We start from the raw sequence: 10,299 nt of genomic DNA on the forward strand, positions 1-10,299 counted from the left end.
ATATATTTTGCAGTACATATTTACAATAAAAAACGAGCCATTAAAAATGCAATTGACAGAGAAAATGTAAGGCGCTCATGTTAATATTTATCATATTAAATAACTCTAGTCCTTAACACAAAGAGTGTCCAAGTATCAGCTTTGAAAGGCTTGTGAAAACCACATTCTGCACAAAAATATGTTGATTAAGCTACCAACTCCAAACTTAGAATAGATAAATTGAAGTTGTCACTGAACCTCAGACTGTATTATACTTGTCAGAAATATTCCATAGTGGAAACAACAGTGTGCATATCTAAGCGATCAAAGATTTGTCATTCATAATTCTGTTGAAGAACTACTGCACTTACGCGTGATCCAAACTAACAGATGATGTTTTCAAACCCTTGGTTCGATGATGATTTAAACTTACTCTGAGAAACATCAGATCCGAAGTAAATGTTGTTATACATCTGCAGTCATATTACATATTTGTTAGCTCTAGAAAAACATAAATTCAAATTAAAGTCAGGTTACCTCTTGGCTTATAACCAAGGTATGCAAAGCTTAGGCCTCATGTGAGGTATTTAAATTCCCGCAATTGACCGTTTCTATACACACAAGGTATTTATAATTTTAAAAAATTATGCTTCTTGATACCTGGCCCTGTATAAAATTCCAATGATACACATAACTCATTGGTAATACTTCCAACTTTATTAACAACCGTCTAGATTGTGGGATAATTTTTATGAGGATTAAAAAGAAATAAAATATAAAACGATGCAAATGAGGGATGTCCATAAGCAGTATTTTCTAAAACATGACACCATCTAACTGATAGACATGCAAGCATGTGCACACAACCTATAATTAAATGTCTTTTTCTAGGTATTTATTTCCAGTTTGTGATATGTAGTTCTTAGTCAGGAACCGCTAACCTAATTTCCCATTTAAAAAAAAGAAACATAACTATTAAACTATAAGGCGTTTCACAAATGAAGTCAAGTTCTTCAATTTGGAGTTTCAACAACCTTCTTACAATAGATGATCAGAGACATAGATTAATACTTAAGAACAAATAAGGAAGATATACATTGACAAATCATTTAGACTATTGAAAGATTCAGGCGGCATTTTCCAGTAAAGGACATGCCCTGCAAAAATACTGCATATATTTAATTAATCATAAGTTAGAGATAAAGGGTCTAGCAAAGATATAGGAAAACTCTTTTCATTAAACTTTATCAGGAGGTATACAACCGGGTAAAGAAAAAAACTAAATAATACATAAATACTTATAATACTTAACTATCGTTTTGAATGATGTCTGTGTTGTTAACCCAGGAGGAAGAATATGCTTCAACACGTGATCTATTATGAAGTATCAACCATTAAAGCAGTCAGTAACAGGTCCAATTGGCTAATCCATCAGATGAACTGATTTACATAATCAATGTAGTAGTAAAAATGTAAAACAGTGTACACGATTGTTGCAAGAAGATAAGGTTTAACAAGAGTGAAAGTAGTTGAAGGGTGGAGTTTCGTTTACTAATGTAATAAAAAGCAACAAAATATTTAAGGCAAAGTATACATGCTTTACATGATGGAAGGAAACAACCATATTCATTGATCATACAGTTCATACATTTTATTCTGACGTGCGAGTTAAAACATCAATAAATATATGTATGTATCCGTCTTATTGCATGTGTTGCTTTCAAATCAGAGGCTTTACTTTTTATATTAACATCAACTAGGGTGCTTCTCATTGAAGCTCTAGCTTTTTAGTGGATTAGTCTTGACCAAGTAAAACACATAATGGCAGGAGGAGGTTCAACCTCAGACTCGTGAAGATACTCGACACAAATCAACAAAGCTTTCTTTAACAATTTTAGGTAGAAAGGTAAGACTTAAAAAAAAGGAAAATGATAACATAGAACAACTAGAAGTTTTAACTGAAGCTTTTAAGTCAAGCTAGAATAGAATTTGTAATGTCCTACAAGTCCCTAACAACTTTAAAGAAGAAAAGCTTACACTATATTCGACCAGCATATGCAGCCTATCCCTAGCCATAACAGGGGAGAGGAAATGCTTTTTTTAACCCATAAAAAATATAGTATATGACAGTAATCCAACAAAAATTATTATGAATATACAGATTTAAATTTACAGAAAAGTACCGATCATCCATCAATCATGTTCCTTAAAGAAACTCACATAACATTTTGAATTAATATCACTCACCTGCACTCCAGTAGGAATATTTGAGGGTCATCGAATAAGGGACCACTTCCACTTTAAAAAACTTCTTCGGTTCATCAATTTTTTCACTTGGAATATCAGATAATTCTGTTATGCAGAAAGATAAACAAAGACATTATTATGAGTTTACGCTGGTTACTCAAAAAATTACATATTCATCCAATGAAAGTTCATATGGTCGATATTGTGCGTGTGTCGTGTGATACATCCTACTGTTTACATACCTAATACTCCCTCAGACCTTCCAAAAGAATGTTTTAGGTTTAAGTAAAACAAGAAAAGTTAAAGTAAAGAAAAGAAGAAACATGGGGTATATTTTAACCACAATAGATACACTAACATATTTCTTTATTTCTTAGAAGATGGACCGTAAGTACACTTTGAAGTTCAGAGCAAGCAAACGTACAAATGACAAGAACAGGAAATCTGGAACCAGCAATACAAGTAGGAAGACCGAAGAAATTATAAAAATGGTAGCACATCGAGAGACAGAGAGGGATAGAGGGAGATAGGGAGAGAGAGAGAGAGAGAGAGATAGTACATCGATGATTTGTTGCTCAAGGTGGGCAACCAAGAGTTCTTCTTGAGTTTGAGCAATCATTTTGAGATACAATAATAACCCGGCCACAAGGCACTAGAGCAAAGCAGAAGTATATAAATCAAGTTATGGGTTTTAAAATTGTATTCTTTTCTGGAATCATGTACCAAGTAGCATTAGGAACAAATAGATCCTTGCTCAAGCATGAACTGCAATTAGGGTTTAGAATTGAAATATCCCCAAATTAAAACTAAATAAAACTAAGAATTCGAGTTTTGTAGCTTACTTATGTACCAATTAGAGCTTTATATCTTCGAACAAATTGAATAAGCTTCCACTCGAATGAATCGGGTCATCGATAGTAGAACTTCGGACAAATTAAACCAAGTTCAACATCTGAGGGGAACTTCTGAACCTTCAGTGAAAGATTTAAGATTTGGGAGGGCGAGGGATAGAGAGAGAGGGAGAGAGGGGGGGTGAGGGTGGGACGAGAGAGAGTGAAAGTTTTAATTTTGTTTCTGAAAATTGGGGGGGAGAATTGGTAAAGGAGGGGGAATCTGAAAATATTTCGCTAAGGGAGAATAAAATTGAAGGAGCGCGCCCTGATTTTTTTTGGTAATTTTAGACATCAGTTACTAGATAACCGATGTCTTCAAATAACATAGACATCAGAAAAACACGGGATGATGTTATTGCTTCTTTTAACATCAGTGGCAACATCAACCGATGTCTAATGTATGATGTCTATTCAACTTTTTCTTGTAGTGGAACAAGGAGATGTCATCTTGTTTGGCTGTTGGATAGACATAAACTACTCCTTGGTTTGGATATAGATAGGCTTCTGGAAAGGCTGACATTTGTTCCTTTTTAAGCTCTTGGAGAAGTTGAGTGTCTTCTGGAATAACTAGATTCACTCTGTCAATCATTACATCCAGTTCAAATGCTCTTAAAGTTTGAAGATTTGTGAGAGTCACCTGAAGACACCTGTCCACACCACCATCATTAATATTCATGACAATCCTTTTCCCCAAAAAGTTGATGTTCTTGGCCAAAGCTTTCTTGCAGGTCACATAGTTTTTTTGAAGAGACACTCTTAGTTCTGCAAGAAGGTCATTGAATTCTTGATCTTGATTGGGTCCTTCTGCAGCCATTTGAAGACTTTCTTTTCCAACATCAATTTGAGCACTTGAGCTTTGACTAACCTGAATAGGCTCTTTAGATTTTTCCTTCGCATCTCTAGATTGTTGAATGCCTCAATCTCCCCCTTAGTCTTGGTGACAGACATGAGTAGGGGAGTTGGAATTTCTGGCCTTATTTATTCAGGTAGTGAGGGTAGTGGTATGTTGAGTTTCCCCATAAAGGCTCCCAAAGCAACATAATTTTACATTTGGAGATGCTTGTGAGAGTCCACCAGGTTTTTGATTTCTGATTGTTGACTCTTGACTAGATAAGTCAAAGCCTGAACTTGAGCATTGGGAGATGCATTTGAGGTCTACAAGTCTGAGACTTGTTGTTGAAGAGATTGGATTTGAAGATTTATAGAAGTTGAGCTAGGCTTATGAGAGCTTGTAGATATTGAGAAGCCAAAAGTTGCTTCCACAGCCTGTTTGATGCCATCCATAAGCAAGGCAGAAGGCTCATATCGGCTCTGGTGAAGCTGTTCCAGTTTGACCTTTGTGTCATTTGCATTGGTGATTTGCTGTTGGACTACCTCATGAAGAGCAATAAAAGACTTTTTGAGGCTTTTGACATCTATTTCCATAGTGGTCAAATCTATTTCTAGAGCTTTTCCAAAGACATGGAAAGCTTTGAGTTGAGCCTTGTAAACTTTATTGATTGCATCATAGACCTCACCAGGAGTCAGTGCTTTAGCATTGCTGCCCAAAATAGTCAAATAATCTTCCCTGAACTTAGCTAAAAGACCCTGCATCTTTAGATTGTAGTCCTTATTTAGCCATGCATCACAGTTGCCATCCTATTCCGCTTCATTAACAATTTTTTCTTGTTGCTCTTGGACATCCGTTTGATAGGAGAGCATAATGGCTTGATAGTCCTGGTTAGACATATCTGAGGTCAGCAATTGTTGAGAGATTTGTGCTAGTCCTGCAAGTTGATCTACCCTGAACTCTTCAAGATTTGATTGAGGTGCAGCTTCTTGGAGTCAGTTGGAGACAAGGTGAGGTTGTTGAGGTTATGAGGTTGAAGTTTGATGTGAGGAATCAGAACCAACTGTGATAGAAGTCACAGTTTTACTCACAGATTGCTCTGTGTTTATGATAAGTTATTGTTCCACACTAGTTGTGGGAACCTACAATTGAATTGGAGGGGATTTGACTGGGTTACTGTCATGTGCACTAGTCTCAAACCCTTGTGCTTCTTGCAAAGCACTGTCACATGAATGTAATAAACTTGCCTCTACCATAGCAGGGTCATTGGAAATTGTACTCCCAACATCAACTACTAATGCAATTTCTGCTAGGGTTTTGAGGGGAGTTGTTCCTTGTACAGGAACCTCCAATTGAATTAGAGAGGATTTAGATAGCTCCCCCTCAGGAGTACTACCCTCAAACCTAACAGTCTGTGAAGACTGATTTGCACATGAAGGTGCATTTGTAACATCCATGGGGTCTTCAGTAAAAACTGATGAATCCCTCATGGTTTTGATGGTGTCATCAAGGTCTACCCCGGCTAGTAGCCTCTCACCACCTGATTGTAGTGTCTGGGTGGTGAGCAAGGTTTCTTGAACCAAGTCACTTGATTTAGCTTACACTTGAGAAATGGATTCAAGTGCTATAGGAGAGGAAGAAATTTGTGAGATTAAGATTTGTTGCTCAAAATTGAGTGTTGGTAGCTTCCCCTGAATGGATGAGGGAGCTTCAATAGATATGCTCTCACAGTATTTGTCATCCTTATTTCTCCTACCATACACTTGAATTTCTTCAGGTGTTGGCTGTGTAGACTATATACAGGGTGTATTAGGGTGAATGCTCTTTTTAATAGACACATCCTATTGAGAGAATGTATCTAGAGTCTGTTTAGTCCCCAGTTTGACAACTTCATCCTTTTGGGAGGATACAGAGGTGGTTTGAGTGGTCAGCTCAGATTTCTTACTCTTCTTTGTCCTCTTGACCAAGGGTGACTCAGCCTCTATTTGTTCCTCACCACTCTCATGCATAACATTCAAGGTTATCTCATTTCTCTTCTTTTTACTCACTTCACCCTTTTGAGAGGATGAAGTGGTTGGTTTCCTAGATGCTATTGGTTGTGAAGGAATAGGCTCAACATGGGTAGGTTCCTCTAGGTGTGCCTGTGTTTGTGCTTCCACAGGCTCAGGAACCATTGTTGCACTAGGTTGACTTGCACTGGTTCTCATGTATGGCATATAATAAGGGTAGGTCTTAAATCTTTCAATTATGAAAGGTGTTAACTTAAGAACCACCGGAACCTTATTCTTAGTAAGAAGTGATCCAAATAAAATTTTGGATACTTGCTTACAGTTTCCAATTAGCGACCTATTTACTCCTTTAAGAATATGTATGTCATTGACTTTATGGTTTAAAGCTGACATAATAAATCTAGGTAGAAAAATTTCCTTACCTCTTGACTCCAATGGCATTGTTAGCCTGGTGCTCAATTCCTCCAGTATGTAATATCCTATATTGATCTGTTTTTTGTGGGCCATTGAGTAGACCGGCTTCTGGATAACACTTGATATGTTATCAAATCCTGACTTCCTGCAGGTGATTGCCCTTATCACCGAATCAAACAGAAAGGACCATTCCCTCCTTAGATGCTTCTTGTTCATACTGGCCAGGTTTATCTTCTTAGAGTAATTGATGAAGTCCATGAATTCATACAGCTCATCCTGAGTTGGAGCCTCCACCAGCTTGTCATTAGGAATTCTCAATGCCATATTTACATCATTCTCAGATATCTCTATCGGTTGGCCCTTAATTGTGCAGTTTATCACAATTGTTGCAGCTTGGTTCTCATGCATGATTTTCCTTGTAGTAGTTGTGTTCCAAAAGTCACCTAACACATCCAAGTACAACACAAGATTAGTAGTAAGAGCCTCTACAAAGTAGGTCTCAAACAGGAACTTGACAAAACATTGGAAAATTTTAGGTGCTTGGTTTGCATCTAAGAATGCAAGAAAGTTAGTCTCCTTTGGGATAAAGGGTACAATATTGTTGGCTGCCATTGTTATGAGTATGAAGTTTAGTGGGTAAAAGAAATTATTAAGAAAGGAGTGAAAACGAGAAAGAAATCGGTTTTGGATTGAAAAGCTAGGTTACTTGAGTTCTCGAAGGTGTAAGTACGTATATGTATCGAGATGTCTGGGTATTTATAGTAAAAGCAAATGACTTATTGAGAACTCAAAAATAGACGTTTGGAATTAGTCTATCAAGAAGTCATTTTGAGAAATGAAACATATGTCGATAAGTCATTTGATTTACTCTTGTAGAGAACTGAAAAATAGACTTATCGATATGTCAAATAAATACCAGTTTGTTTAAAAAGAACTTAATTATTTCCAATTTTTATCTAAATAAATTCAAAATAAAATCAGAATAATTTTACCAAAAGTATTTTACCAAAATAATTTATTGAATTAAATTATTTTGTTCAGAGTTATCTATAAGTCTAAAAAGATACTTGTAGAGAACTCTGTAAGTTTAAACTTATAGAGAACTTTACAATGACTTATCGATTAGTCATAATAAAGCTTATCGAGAAGTCACTCGAGAAGTCAGTAAATTGACTAATCGAGAATGTAACACCCCCAGATCCGGGGTCAGGGATCCGGGTCGTCACGGTCTTTCTTTCCACAATATCACTTCACTTAATTAATAATAAATAACCTTATGTTGTGACCCCACACTAACACACACCACAACCCGTTATAGTCTCAGAGATGAAATTAAAATAAGTACAAGTCCTTGAATCCATAATTTAAAAGTTATTACAACCCAAAATGATTACTTGATAAATTTACAGTTAATTGCCATTATCCACCACAAGTTATAATTATACAATATTTGGTTCCCAAAAGTAGAATGCCTGATCTACCAATAGATCTACCTCTGCAGCTATAGCAGCTACAACATCAATGAGAAGACGCGGGACGCTTCCCACGCGCTTGCGCTGGGTCTGCTTGAGTCTGGCCATCTTTCCTAACTGTTGTTGTGTGATGAAGAAATGAAGCAAGAGTGAGCATTACAGCTCGCAAGATAATATATAGTGTAAACAATAATGCAAGTATCTCAATGGATAACTTACTAGAATCCTTTATCAAGTGTAAGGTAATTACTTACTGGATATAAGCAAAAACAAGGGATGAAGTTACCAAATACTTCACTATACTTATATCATTTTTAGAAATCTACTTGAACTACTACTGTTCAAAGTATAATAAGTTTCAAAAGGTCATCCCATAGATGAGACCACAAGTTAAAACTTGAATAGATTCAATCTTTGAAATATTTTTAAAGGAAATGAAGTTACGAGATACTTCATTCAATGGGAACACCATTATAACTGTTTGACTTTGTCAAAGCTTCGGCAACCACCCATTCGTAGCCTTTCGATCGAAATGCTCTGGGTAGTGTTGCAGAATTATCCAACTGGATGATGAACTCATTACGGGAGTTTGTCGCGCCAGGAAGACCACTTACGATGATCAGTCACAGTAGTACAACCCCACCATTTTCTACATGTAGAGGAGAACCTGTCGGATTTACTTGTCAACCGAACACTGGACTCCTAAGGAATGTACCGTCTTGCGGAACTTCCAGGCCATTTGGGCCAATATAATAAGGCTGGGCCGACGCCACTCGACCACTTACGCCACTCCTAGTTCAGATGAAATCCATGACTCTGAAACGTAAAGCTCGTCCTCACCTTCCCCAAGTAGAAACTTGTTGATACGGCTCCACCAAGAAGTCGTATCTAGTTGGAAAGGAAAACTCACCGATATTTCCCAGGCGATGCCTGTTAATGGATTAACTTGTTCCAAGAATTTTACTTCCCGAGTATTGGGTAAGTAATCAAAACTCTTTTATCAAAATAGCAACCTTGTTGCCAATATAAAATACACCACAGAGCCGGATCCCTCAGGTTTTGAGCGAGTATTTAAATCCCCTTCGCAAGGAGGATCTTAAATATAAAATGAGTTTTGTGATCCGCTCTAACTTTTAAAATCATTTTGAAGACTCGCAAACATTTTTAAGGATGTTTAGAGTAATGCTGATTTAATAAAATAAATCAGTCCCAATATATTAGAAAATATCTGAATATTATTATTTAAATAATATTCCCATAAAGAATAATCTTTATAAAAATAATTGAAGTAGAAGTTTTAAAACTTATACTTGCAATGATTATTAAATAACCAAAGATATACTTATACGAAAGTACTATCTTTATTTGAATAATCAAAAGTAAGTTTGATTATTGACACATTATTCTTTAATAAAATAAAGAATAATAATTAGTAAATAATCAGAGTCATAAGTCCTCGAATGAATATTCAAATAATAATATTCACTAATAAAATAAACGGAGTCATAAGCCCTCGAATGAATATTTAAAATAATATTCATTAATAAAATAAACGGAGTCATAAGCCCTCGAACGAATATTCAAAATGATATTCATTAATAAAATAAAGTTATCGAATAAACCTTATTCGAATAATAGTTTTAAAAACTATTTATATATATATATATAAATATATATATATATATTATACTCGGGAGCATCGACTCCCGGTTTTAGAAAAATGTTTACCTTTGGGCCCCCTATACTAAGGGTATATGCAAATTGCCGCTTATCTCTAGCATAGGTATTATCAACTGAATCAACAGATATATGTATCAAGAATACGAAACAGGCATGCACATATACCATATCACATGCTACAATATATCGCAAGAATTTGCTAAATAACCATTATGCATCTATCACAAGATAATGCATGTACAAATGTATACATCATAACAACAGTATAACGGATAGAAAACTTGCATGAGCGACTGGGGGTTATAAATGGCTTGGGATGAGTCTGGTAACCTATAAACAACATATAAGTTGGAATTAAACCAAAGTCACTTATAAATCTATACTTTAACCAATTTAGACTCTAACGCTCGCTTTGCGCTTAATGATTCTCTTAAGTCGCTCGAGTACCCTCGGCTCCACCATTTTTAATAAATTAACCATTACGAGTTTTAAGGCGATTCTTTCGTGAGTGTCTTACCAACTGCCTAACACACATTACATAAGTGTTTCATACTCCAATTAGTCCTTTTAGGTCTTTAACCTATGTTTCAAAGTAAGGCGAGGGGTAATGATTCGTTCGCGAAACGTCGTTACTTAAAACGGTCATTTCTCCTAAACCGTACATCGGAATCAAACGAACTATATATCAAAACGAAGCTCGTAACATGAACTATCTAATCATGGCAATGGTCAAAACCTAGAAGTGAGTTCACGGGTCCTAATGTTAAGAACAAAAA

General features: G+C 35.9%; 1 long non-coding RNA gene across 1 annotated transcript; it reads right to left on the minus strand.

The window, feature by feature from the left end:
* Positions 1–259: 259 nt before the first annotated feature.
* On the minus strand, positions 260–3,189 carry LOC141683498 (uncharacterized). Its single transcript, XR_012560317.1, has 3 exons — positions 3,069–3,189; positions 2,227–2,331; positions 260–452 (listed from the first exon to the last, which is right to left on the minus strand). It is a non-coding gene; the product is annotated as an uncharacterized LOC141683498 (long non-coding RNA).
* Between the last annotated feature and the right edge of the window lie 7,110 nt (positions 3,190–10,299).

This window comes from Apium graveolens, chromosome 9 (genome assembly GCF_009905375.1).
Source record: "Apium graveolens cultivar Ventura chromosome 9, ASM990537v1, whole genome shotgun sequence".
Lineage (NCBI taxonomy): Eukaryota > Viridiplantae > Streptophyta > Magnoliopsida > Apiales > Apiaceae > Apium > Apium graveolens.